This window comes from Aotus nancymaae, unplaced genomic scaffold, assembly GCF_030222135.1.
Source record: "Aotus nancymaae isolate 86718 unplaced genomic scaffold, 86718_ANA_hifiasm-v0.15.2.pri h1tg000067l, whole genome shotgun sequence".
Classification (NCBI taxonomy): Eukaryota; Metazoa; Chordata; class Mammalia; order Primates; family Aotidae; genus Aotus; species Aotus nancymaae.
In genome coordinates this window covers 38955844-38968443 of record NW_026988482.1, presented here as the reverse complement: position 1 = coordinate 38968443, position 12600 = coordinate 38955844, and the positions used below count along the sequence as shown (strand labels likewise).

The 12600-nt window shown below is 40.6% G+C and overlaps 1 protein-coding gene and 1 non-coding gene across 2 annotated transcripts in view; one reads left to right on the top strand and one right to left on the bottom strand.

Annotated features, from left to right (window-relative positions):
- ADAMTS9 (ADAM metallopeptidase with thrombospondin type 1 motif 9) overlaps positions 1–8874 on the top strand; it is a 177741-nt gene extending 168867 nt beyond the window's left edge. The window contains exon 40 of the mRNA XM_021674928.2: positions 8823–8874. The gene's annotated coding sequence lies outside the window, so the exon portion shown is untranslated. The remainder of the gene's footprint in view (positions 1–8822) is intronic.
- LOC135270912 (U6 spliceosomal RNA) lies at positions 3122–3224 on the bottom strand. The gene has a single exon (XR_010339062.1). It is a non-coding gene; the product is annotated as a U6 spliceosomal RNA (small nuclear RNA).
- Positions 8875–12600: the final 3726 nt, after the last annotated feature.

The following is a 12600-nucleotide window of genomic DNA, read 5'->3' as shown; positions in this document are numbered from 1 at the left end:
CACCTCATCCTCACAACCATAAAATACAGCAGGTAATAGACTAGCCTTCATTTTTTGGTAAGGAGACAGAGACTTAGAGTTGCAAATCGCCTCACGTTCACACACTGAATAAGTGGTCGTCTCCCAAAGAAGAACTCTGTTTGGCTCTCTTTGCATCAAGTGACCACTTCTGGACCAATCACAATATCAAGGGGGCTGGGATCCTGTGCCAGTGGCTGTCTGGAGTCAGGTGACCAACAGCTTCAATTGAAAAAGAGATGGTTCCCAGAAGAGAAGTTTTGTTGTTATCAGAAAAGAGGAGATGGGATGGAGACATGAAAAAGCGGGCATCCACTCTAAATTCCGTGTGTGTGTGTGTGTGTGTGTGTGTGTGTGTGTGTGTGAACACATGCATGTGCCTGTGCACAATCTCCAAATCCCAGAGTTTACACCAAAGTCACGTCCCTTGCTATCGCTCAGCATCATCTGAGGCCTCAGTTCTTGCCCTTCTCTAGTGTTTACTAACTGTATGATCTTGAGCCTTAGTTTTTTTCATGTGTAAAATGAGGCTATTCATAGTCCTCCCACTTACTTTCCAGGATAAAGTGTTTCTCATATCCCTTTAAGCCCTGCATCAGTGCTGGCAAAAGAGCTGCCATCACAATGTGCATCAGCAGGCTTGAGCTGACAGCAGTGAAGGCACGGGCTCTGGATCAGTTAGGGATGTGTTCAGCAGCTAATTACAGAGATCTGACTGCAATGGCTTACATATTTAAAAGTGTATTTTACTGTTATGTAAAAGTGTGTTTTATTGTTATGTAGGAGGTAAGCAATTTGGAACTAGCATGGCAGCACTATAGCTTCATCAGGGACAGAGTTTATTTCTCTGTCTCCTTCTCTCTTCATTCCTCCATATTTCGATGTGGCTGCTAGAGCTCCAGCAATCACTCCCAAACTCCAGATGACAGGAGAAAAAAAAAAAAAAAGAGTTGGGTGAAGGATAGAAACTGGCATAGTCTCAGTTCTCTATTGCTCTTTTAAGTAAGTTTTTCGGAAACCTTACCTAACAAATTTTACTATCTCCTTAGCCAGAAATGAGTCATGTGGTTGTAGGAGTAGTGGGGAAATGGGTTGTTTCACACAGTGCTACATTGCCATAGAAAATAAAATGAGGGATCTGTTCCTAGTAAAGAAAGCAAAATGAATTTGAAAGAGGCGGTTAAAAGTCTCTGCAATAGATCAAGTGCAGAGACTGGAGAAAGTTTTGGAAGCATTTACAGAGTAAGTAAAAGATAAATGGGACCTAGAGTGGTGATCATTCTAATGGTAGGAAAAAAACAACTATAGGGAGATATAGGTGGTAAAATTAATAGGAGCCGACAACTGACAGATTTGGGATGTGCTGTGGGAGTAAAGGAACCAGTAAGAGTTCACAGATGAGATTTTATTTTCATTGTAAACACAACCAGGATGACAAAAAGATGAATGGATGGGTAGACAAATAGATGTACAATCTATAAGAGTCCAGTAATCATTTATATTTGTATATTTATATTTGTATAGCACTGCACAAATTAAACATTGTCTTTGCATTTCATTTATTTAACCAAGTAATATTTATTGCATATCTACTAATTTTTAGGCACTCTCCTAGGGTCTGGGTGCAGCAGTGTTTCGGTTAAGGTCAAGGCTAAGAGATAGCATGAGTTTGCTCGGGCTGCCTTTGCAGAATACCACAGACAGGGTGGTATCAACATCAGAAATTTATTCTCTCACAGTTCTCTGGAGGCTGGAAGTCTAAGATCAAGGTGCTGTCAGGGTTGGTTTCTGAGGAGGCCTTTCTTTCTGGCTTATAAACAGGCCTCTTCTCCCTGTGTCCTCACATTGCCTCTCCTCTTATGTGTATGAACAGAGAAAAAGAGATTTCTGGTGTCTCTTCCTCCTCTTAACGAGGTCACCATTTCTATCAGATTCGAGTCCTGCCCTTCTGGCCTCACTTAACCTTCATTACCTTCTTATAGGCATCTCCAAATACAGTCACATTAGGGTTAGGGCTTCAATATAGGAATTTGGGGGTAAGGATTGAGGACAGAATTCAATCCACAACAGACGCTATAACAAAGAGAACCCAAAATAAGGTAGACATTTATTTCTCTTACTTGCTTTCCAGAGGTAGCAGGCACTCTGGGCCTGGTAGGTGACAGCTCCATAACATCAGAGAACTAAGGTCCTTCTGTTTTGTATCTTGGCCCTTCTCAAAGGCATTGTCCTCATATGGTTCTTCCTCACAATGTCTGCATCTAGCCTGCAGGAAAGGAGCAATTGTTTGAAGGCAAGACAAGGAAGATAAAGCATAATTTTTATTTACAACGTATTGGCGATATTTTATTGACATAGCCACACCTAGCTGCAAATGAGGCTGGGAAATGTACTTCCCAGCTGGCAACCACATGCCCAGCTCAGGCTAAGTGGAGGTGGGCAGTCTGTTACTATAAGGAAGAAGAGGAGAATTGTTAATGAGGAAATTTGTTGCTTCTGTCATAAACAGTGAACAAAAGCTACAAAAATCTCTTTCCCTTTGGAGCTTACATTTTGGTGGTGACAAAAGAGAGAGAAGATGAGCAAATCAACAACTAAACCACCCTACAATTATTTTCCAGTAATAAATCTGACCATATTGTCCATGATGGCTACTCATCTACCATCATGGCATGGGATGGCATTCCCTGGGCACCAAGAACTTCCGTACCCCAGAGCGTGCCAACACACCATGATTCCCTTTGCCTTGGCATGTTGATTTTTCTTTATGCTTCAGTTGGTACAGAAGTAATACGTAGCATGCAAAACCTTGTGTGTCAGAAGGTAAAAAGTATCAGAGAGAGAGAAATAAAACAGGGAAAAGGAATTGGGAATGCCAGGTGTCATGGGGTAAGTATGTTGCTGTTTTGAATAGGGTGGTCAGAAATTGCTTGTTTACAAACTTGATAGCTGTGAGCAAAGCTGTGGGTCACCATCAAAGCCTGCCACTAACCTCAGTGGGCATGGGAAACCACCTATCACCAACACATGGCGGGAGAGGTCTTGCTTTGTTATGTCTGGGCCATTGCACTGATAATCTGATGATTTTGTTTTTTAAAAAATTTTAAATATGGAATACTTCATGAATTTGTGTGTCATCCTTACACATGGACCCCACTAATCTTCCCTGTACAACCCCAGTTTTAGTATATATGTTGCCCAAGCAAGTGCTTTGCTCACTTTAGAGGTGATTTTGCAGTGTGCTTATGATCCTTAGAAGTCCTCAGCCCTAAAAAGATGATATGGCTCCCCTCGAATATGTACCTCAAAATGAAAAATATCTCCAAGGCCAGATGCAGTGGCTCACGCTTTTAATCCGAGCTACTCCGGAGGCCATGGTAGGAGGATTGCTTGAGGCCAGGAGTTTGCGACTAGTCTGGGCAAGATAGCAAGAGCCTATCTCTACAAACAGGTTGAACAATTAGCCAGGTATGGTGGCACATCCCTGCAGTCCTAGCTACTTGGGAGGTTAAACTGGGAGGATTGCTTGAGCTCAGGATTTGGAGGCTATAGTGAGCCATGATCATGCCACTGCACTGCAGCCTGGGTGACGTAACAAGACCCCATCTTTTAAACAAGAACTCCAGACCAGGAAGTTAGTCTTTTTCCATGACTATTACTTGTTTTTTTAGATATCAAATATTGATTTTTCCAAAACAAAATTTTTGAAGGCAATTTTTGCTTTAGCTCTGGGTTCATGTTTTATCTGCCAGGTAGGCGATCAACTAGTTTGACAACATTATTCACCTCAGTGATTTCCAGTAGGGATAAAAGGAACAAATATTCAAAGTGCTAATAAGAAAGGCATCCAATTACAATGGGAAAGAAAAAAAGAAGTGACTTTGCACAGAAATGTACATCTTCATATGTAACGTGCATCCTGCCATTTGGTTTGGACTTGGGATCGAATGCCTTATAGGCCACTGCTATGAGATGTCACAGCATGGTCGAAAATGGTGTTGGGTGTAAAAACGGTGTTGGGTATAAAAAAGAATTGATATCAAGTTTATTACATTTACAAGTTTAGAAGCCTAGTTGTTCCTTAAGCTTTTGATTCAAACTTACAAATTGTATCATTTTATTTATTTACTAGCCTAGTTTTTATCAATTACTTTAAAAAACCCTAGTTTTTTTCAATTATTTTAAGAAACCTTTTGACTAATGTTTGTCTCATTTGTGACTTAATTAAAAGGCTTGAAATATTTTTAGACCACATTTGTACATTTCACAGATTGTACTTTTGTCTTAGGTTCTTCAGTTATCTCACTCAGCAAACTTTTCTCAATACTTAAGTGATTTAGGCTGGGAGTGGTGGCTCATGCTTGTAATCCCAGCACTTTGGGAGGCCGAGGTGGGTGGATCACCTGAGATCAGGAGTTCGAGACCAGCCTGGCTAACATGGTGAAACCTCATCTCTATCAAAAATACAAAAATTAGCCGGGCATGGTGGTGGGCACCTGTAATCCCAGCTACTTGGGAGGCTGAGGCAGAAGAATTGCTTGAACCTGGGAGATGGAGGTTGCAGTGAACCGAGATTGTGCCACTGTACTCCAGCCTGGGTGACAGAGTAAAACTCCATCTCAATATATATATATATATATATATATATATAGAATATTATGTAAATCAGTGGCTTTAAAGTTCTTTAAAATATTTCCAGAATAGAAAATTAATGTAGTATGGTTTTGACTTAAAATCACAAATCTAAATCAAGTACTCAATGACACATTTTAAATTGACATCATAAGTTGCCACTCTTAAGAGTTTAAATTTTTAACATCATGACCTATAAACTACTAAGTTTTAACATGTTCTTCAACACAAAAATCTTAATGTTTCTGATGTCTTTGAAGATTTTTAGGTCTCAGATCTCACTCTCGGCATGAATAAAAGTTGTGTACTCATATACCTATTGTAGAGCCAGAGGTTCACTTGGGCACAGGCCTGGAATAGAAGATAATCAGGGGAATTCTTTTTACTCCAACTAAAGAAACTATGAGATTATCCCATGTAAATTTGAGGAAAGCCTTCTATATTGGTTTCTTATGTTGCTGCAGCAGATTACTTCAAACCTATGTGACTTAAAACAATACACATTTATTATCTTACAGTTTTGGAGCCCAGACATCTAAAATGGGTCAGCAGGGCTACGTTCTCTCTGGAGGCTCTAGGTGGAGAATGTGTTTTCTTGCCCTTCCCAGCTTCTAAAGGCTACCTGCATTCTTTAACTCATGACCCCTTCCTCTATCTGCAAAGCCAACAGTATAGTATCTTCAAATCTGTCTCCCTGACCTCTGTTTCCATCATATGCCACCTGTTTCTGGCTTTAACCCATTTGTCTTTCTCTTGTAAGGACCCTTGTGATTCCATTGGGCCTGCCAGGTACCCCAGGATCATCTTCCCATCTCAAGATTCTTAATCACATCTGCAAAATCTCTTTTGCCATGTAAGGTAATATAAAGGCATATATACAGGTTTTGGAGATTAGGACATGGACATTTTTGGGAGGCTGTTATTCTGTCTACTCTCCTTCTGCAAACATGTAAGGACCAGATGCTGATCTGACCGTCCAAATCCCCAACAAGCCACACTGGGCTTTACATCAGTGACCCTTAACTTCAACTGAGGGATGTTCCCATAGCCCATGTTCCTGGATTCGAATTCCACGTATTGCCTAGTTTTTCTGTCTACATTCCAAAGTGTGCAGCCATTTTATTGTTTGATTGATTTTGCACGTGGCTCTCATATACAAATCTCTTTCTGCTTTGATCCAAAGACTTTTGAACTTGACAAGAATTCTGTATTCTTACACATACTTCTTAGGACATAGAATTCTTATAGTGTTAGGTGATGGTATACTGAATTCTGGATGTCTCTTGTGGCTTTGTCAAGGCTCATAGGACTTCTCTTATGACAGACTTTTAGTACATGAGCTATTATGAAGTATAGAAACCTCCATGGGCATACCTGGTAGCAGTGCTGTCTTCATCTTTCTTGGTGAGCTGGGATACTTCTGTAGTGTTTACTGCTCAGCTTCACAATACCACAGAATGGATGTATATCTGAGAGCCTTCTGAGCCCTGGCATGACCAGGGAAAAAGCAGGAGACCTTAGTAGGATCCCATGTGGATCCTGGACATACCCCAGCCTTACTCAATCAGTCTCTCTAGGGGTGGGACCTGAGAATCCACCTTTTTAACAGGCTCTCCAAGAGACCTTTATGCACACGAGAGAGATCCACCTTTAGGGTGTCCTTTCCACACAGCAGTGGAGTCTCTAGGCAGTGGCAATGTCCCTCATCCCATTACTCTAGCGCTACAATTTTTTGCATGCTAGACATATGTTTAGGAACTACAGGCTCTAGAACAGGACAGAGTGGCTTGTTTGGGTCCCTCCACTCCCTAGTTGTGTGATCTTGGACAAGAATCCTTACACTTCCTGGCCTCACCTTCCTCATCAATGAGATGGAACATATTACTGGCACTGGCACCAGCACCCACATCATATGGTTGCTGTGAAGCTCATTGTGTTAATACATTTGAAATATTCAGAACACTGGCTGGTACATAGTAAGTACTCAATAATTCTTGGCTATTTGAAGAGTTATGTAATACACAAATGCTGCCTATAATCTGTGTTTTAGTTTGGGAAAGGCTATCGTGGAGAAGGTGTTGACTCAACTTTCATCTCAACTTCATAACTAAGTGTTGAGAAAACTGGATTTTCCTATATGTATACTTCTCAGATTCCATTTGCTTGCACAATACTGCAGTTTTCTCTGTTTCCTTTCCCTAAACGTAGATGCATGTTGTACAACAAGATATCAAGACTAGAAGGGGCCGGAAAGGGCATATAGATAGACCAACAGCAACAGAAATAATAACTATATCATAAGAAAAATATTAACTACATTTATTGATCATGCCTTAGTCTGTTCAGGCTACTATAACAAGATAGGGTGTCTTATAAATAATAGGATTTTATTTCTCACAGTTATGGAGGCTGGAAAATCCAAGATCATTGTGTCAGCAAATTCAGTGGCAGGTGAGGACCCACTTTCTCATGGACAGCTGTCTTCTCATTCTAACCTCAACAGCATAAGGAGTGAGAGGTCTCTTTCAAGCATCATTCATAAGAACGTTAATCTCATTCATGAGGGCTCCACCGCTATGACTTAATCACCTTCCAAAAACCCAATCTTCTAATCTTATCACCTCAGGGTATAAGTATTTCAACATACAAATCTTGGGGGACATGAACATTTAGACCATAGAAGACAATTTACTATGTGTGATGGTTAATTTTATGTGTCAACTTGATTAGGCCATCGTATCCAGTTTTAGTTCAAGCACCAGTCTAGATGTTGCTGTGAAGGCATTTTTTAGACGTGATTAACATTTAAATCCGTACTCTCTGAGGAAATCATATTACCCTCCATCATGTGAGTGGGCCTCATCGTGTTAAGACAATTGAAGGTCTTAAGAAAGAAAGATGGATATCCCCCAAGAAGTTCTGTCTTCAGACTGCTTTTAGACTCTAGCTGCAATGCCAATTCTTCCTTGGGGTGCCAGCCTGCTCATCTGCCATGAAGATTTTGGACTTGCCAGCCCCCACAATCACATGAGCCAATTCTTCAAAGTCTCTGTTTTTCTCTCTCTCCCCATAGATATAATAGATAGAGATAACATAGATCAGCTAGATAAAGACAGTGATAGATAGATTCTTAGAGAGATAGATAGACAGGTCAATCTAGAGAGAGACCTATCTCTATTTCTATTCTATCAGTTCTGTTTCTCTGGAGAACCCTGACCTAGACTAATGCAGTATGTGACAGTCCAGCACCGATCCTTTGCACAACTGCAGAAAGCACCATTCACTCTGAGCTGAAACATGCCAGGAGTGGTATAAATGCTTTGCATGTGGTCTCTTCTGGAACCCTCATGATAGCTCTTTGAGGGAGCTGCTATTTTTATTACCGTTTTAAAGATGAAAATATCAAGGGGTAAGAGAGTCAGCTCCCAAACCCAGGGTCTTTAATAGCTCAGTGTAGGTGAGACTCAAAGCAGCTGCGTCCAGGACATTAAATTAGTTAGAGAGCAGTGCCAAGACTAGAGCCAACACCTCCAATCTTGTCATGCTGCCTTTTCACACCAACAAGCTTCCTCACATAAAGAAGAGAAAATTTAGAACTTTGCTTCACAAGAGCAAGCAGAGAAAGAAAGAAAATTAGTCCCGACTGGAATATTTCCGGTGAGTCCTCAACTGTATTTTGTATTAGCTACCACTGGTTAAGAGCCATAGGCCCCTGAGAACTCAAGATAAAGCAATTTTCCAGTTTGTGACTTCAGCTTGCCTCCTATTCTCTCGCTTTTTTGTAGCTCAACTTTCAATATGACTTCGAGGCACATAGAAATGCCTACCTGGGTGGCCTTCTGGGCTTTCTGCTGGAACTTTTCAACAAGGAAAGGTCAGGCAAGAAGTGCTGGGCTTATTTGCATCCCCTCAGTCTTGAGACAAATAAAAACTCTTTGTCCAAGGAAAGAGCCTAGCTCTTCTCTCAATGGTTGTCTGAGGCAGAGAGACTTGCAGCTTTTAAGCAGCCCTATGTTGTCTTTCTGAAGTGAGGTTTGCTTTCTATGTCCCCACCAGGTATTAGTCCACTTAGGAAATAAAGCGTTAAAAGCAATTGCTTGACCAGTTCCAGCTAACCCAGGAGTTGCCAAATCCATGCTTCTTGCGCAGTTTACAAAATATTTTCTTTGTAGTTGTCCTTGAAGCCCAAGAGGAACTAATGGCTTTAACTACCAGCCTACGTGTTTCAAAGTGATTTCCACATCAGGAAGCCATTGTCGGCTTCCCCAAACACTTAATTGGTATAGGATGTGCGCAATTCTGAAAGGCCACGCTTCTTGTTCTAGCCTCAATTCGTCGCTCAGGTAAGAGCTGGTTTCCAGCAACGATTTCCATTTCTGCCTCCTTGTGTGTGCTAAATCATTTATGGCTCCATTTTTTTTTTTTTTAATGGAATAAAAGACTTCTTTGGTCATGAAAAAGCATTATAATCATCCCTGGCACCCAAGAAATGGAGTTGGCTTTGCCGTCACAAAGACCAAAGTGCTCTATGTTGGCATAAAATCAAGGAAGAACAGCATCAAAAATAGCCTTTGCAAGTGCAGTAGTATAGAGCACAGCCTCTAAAATCTAGACAAGTTAACTTATTTCTCTCTAGACCTCAGTTTCCTCGTTTGTCAATTGGGGTTATAACGGTACTTCCCTTATAGGGTAATTCAGGGTTTAAGTGAAATATGCACAAAAACTTCATAGAACAGAAACTGGCACATAATATACTAAACAAAACAAGTATTTATCATCCTCCTTCTCTCTTCTTCCCTCTAGCATCACCATCATCATTCTCATCGCCAGCATCTTTAAGAACATCTTTTTAGAAATGATGCAAAACTCCAAAGTTATAAAGAAGAAAAATTAAAAGTTTAACCACATAAAAATAAAAAATGTATATATGAAAAAATAAATCCATAAACACAGTCCAAAGATAAATTCTAAACTGGGAGAAAAATGTTCTCTACACATTTGCCAGATTAAGGCATTATTTCCATTTACAAATATAAACAACCTGCTTTTAAAAAAAGTGCTGAAGAAAATGAACAGTCAAAGGAGAAAGAGAAAGAATGAGAATAAAAGAAAGAAATATGGTGAAAAGAGATAGTTTTTAGAAAATTTGAAGGAAATGACAAGGAAATGAATTGTACCCAATTTATTTTATAATCAATGAACTACAAATTAAAAGATCAATGAGAATTTTTTTCATCTATCAAATGAGGAAAATAATTGGTAGTACTCAGTATTTGCAGAAGTGTTCTCCACCTCTGGGGCCAGGCGTGGTGGCTCATACCTGTAATCCCAGCATTTTGGGAGGCCAAGACAGGCAGATCACTTGAGGTCAGGAGTTCAAGACCAGCCTGACCAAAATGATGAAACCCATCTCTACTGAAAATGCAAAAATTAGCCTGGTGTGGTGGTGTATGTCTGCAATCCCAGCTACTCAGAAGGCTGAGGTGGGAGAATGGCTTGAATCCAGGAGGCTAAGGTTGCAGTGAGCCAAGATAGCGCCACTGCACTCCAGCCTGGGTGATAGAGCAAGACTCCAACTAAAAAAAAAAAAAGTGTTCTCCACCTCTGCAATGGACAATTTGGTAATTCTCAAAATCATAAATCTTTAAGTATAATTTAAGAATAATTTCCTTAAAATATAATAGGACTAGTAGAAATGTAGCATTCTTTGCAATAGCGAAGTCTTGGAAATAACCTAATGCCCCTTAATAGTAGATTAGTTAAATGAACTACTATATAATGTTGTATTTGTTATCTATTACTGCATAGCGAATCACCCTGAAACGTAGCAGCTTACAGCAACACCTATTTATTATCTCACGGTATCTATGGATCAGGAATCCAGGCGTGGTTTAGAGACTACAGTCAGACGTTGGCCAGCAATTGTAGACATTTCTAGGCTGACTAGAGAGGAATTGGCTTCCAAGCTCACCCCATGGTTGTTGGCAGAATTCACTTCTTTGCAGGCTGTTGGCTAGGAACCTGCCCTCAGTCCCTTGGATCTCTATATAGCGCAGTTCATGGCATGGCAACTTGCTTCCTCAAGAGTGAGCAAGTGGAAAGAACCTGAAAGAAAATCACAGCAATATGAAAGTCACAGCATTTTATAACCTAATCTCAGAGGTGACTGTATTAGTCTGTTCTCACACTGCTAATAAAGACATATCTGAGACTGGTAATTTAAAAATGAAAGAGGTTTAATTGACTCACAGCCCCATATGGATGTGGAGGCCTCGAAATCATGGCAGAAGGTGAATGAGGAGCAAAGTCATGTGTTACGTGGTGGCAGGCAAGAGGGCTTGCGCAGAGGAACTCCCATTTATAAACCACCAGATCTTGTGAGACTTATTCACTACCACAAGAACAATATGGAAGAAACCACCCCCACGATTCAATTATCTTCACCTGGCCCCATCCTTGACACGTGAGGATTATTACAATTCAAGGTGAGATTTGGGCAGGGACACAGCCAAACCATATCAGTGACATTCCACCCCTTTTGCCACATTCTAGTCATTAGAAGCAAGTCATTAAGAAGTGCAAACATCATGAGTTTTCACTCCTAAATTCTTCAATATTCATCTTTAAAAAATAAGGACATTCTTCTCCTTAACCACAATGCCATTATGACATCTGAAGTAATTAAAATAATTTCTAAGTCCTTGTTCCATCCTAAAATGTTTCCAGTTGTCCCAAAATGTCTCTTACAGATGGTTTATTAGAACCACGAGCCAGGGGCCGGGCGCAGTGGTTCACGCCTATAATCCCAGCACTTTGGGAGGCCGAGGCGGGTGGATCACGAGGTCAAGAGATCGAGACCATCCTGGTCAACAAAGTGAAAACCCGTCTCTACTAAAAAATACAAAAATTAGCTGGGCATGGTGGAGCACGCCTGTAGTCCCAGCTACTTGGGAGGCTGAGGCAGGAGAATTGCTTGAACCCAGGAGGCGGAGGTTGCGGTGAGCCGAGATCGCGCCATTGCACTCCAGTCTGGGTAACAAGAGCGAAACTCCGTCTCGGGGAAAAAAAAAAAGAACCACGAGCCAATTAAGATCCACATGTTGCCATACATTTGATTGTTGTATCTCTTAACTCTCTTCTAATCTTAAGCACCCCCTCTGTTTTTAGGCTATGAATTTGGTGAAAAGAAAGGAGGCCAGTGATCCCATCTTGTGGATTTATCTGTGTATTTTTTCGTGATATACTTTAACTTGTTCCACTAACTCCTGTATTTCTCATAAACTAGATGTTAGATCTAAAGGCTTAATTACATTTAGCAAGACTATTTCATAAGTGACGCTGTGTCCTCCAAATTCTAGGAGGCACATAATGTCTGGTTATGCCACTACTGATGATATTTCAATTGATCAAAATGATCTTTTTAACTATTCATATAAAAACCTGCTTAAAACCCTGTAAACTCCATCACAAATAGAATAAAACCCTAGCTCCTTACTATATAGTCTTGCCCTTGTCTACTTCTTTCCCCGTTGGTGACTACATGTCAACCACACGTTACTATCCCTCAAATTTGCCAAACTCTCACTCAACTTAGACTCTTTGCACTTATGCTTGGGACACTCTCTCCCTAGAACTTTTTGTGGCTGGCTACTTCTCAGCCCTTTCCAAAAGCCCTTCTTCCCAAGCCACTCTCTGACTCATAACCCTGTTTTATTTTCTTTGGCATTTATCACAAGTTGAAGCAATTTTATTTTTTGCTTGTGTATGTCTTCAGGTGTTTATGAGTTATGCTTGTGTATGTCAAAATGTGCTTATGAGTCTGTCCTCCCACACTGGAATGTAAACTCCTTCAGGGCAGTGTGCTCACCACTGCACCCTCAAAATCTGAAACAAGCCGCCCTGGTACTTAAGTATTTGTTAAGCAAATAAATGAATCTTACCAGCATCTTT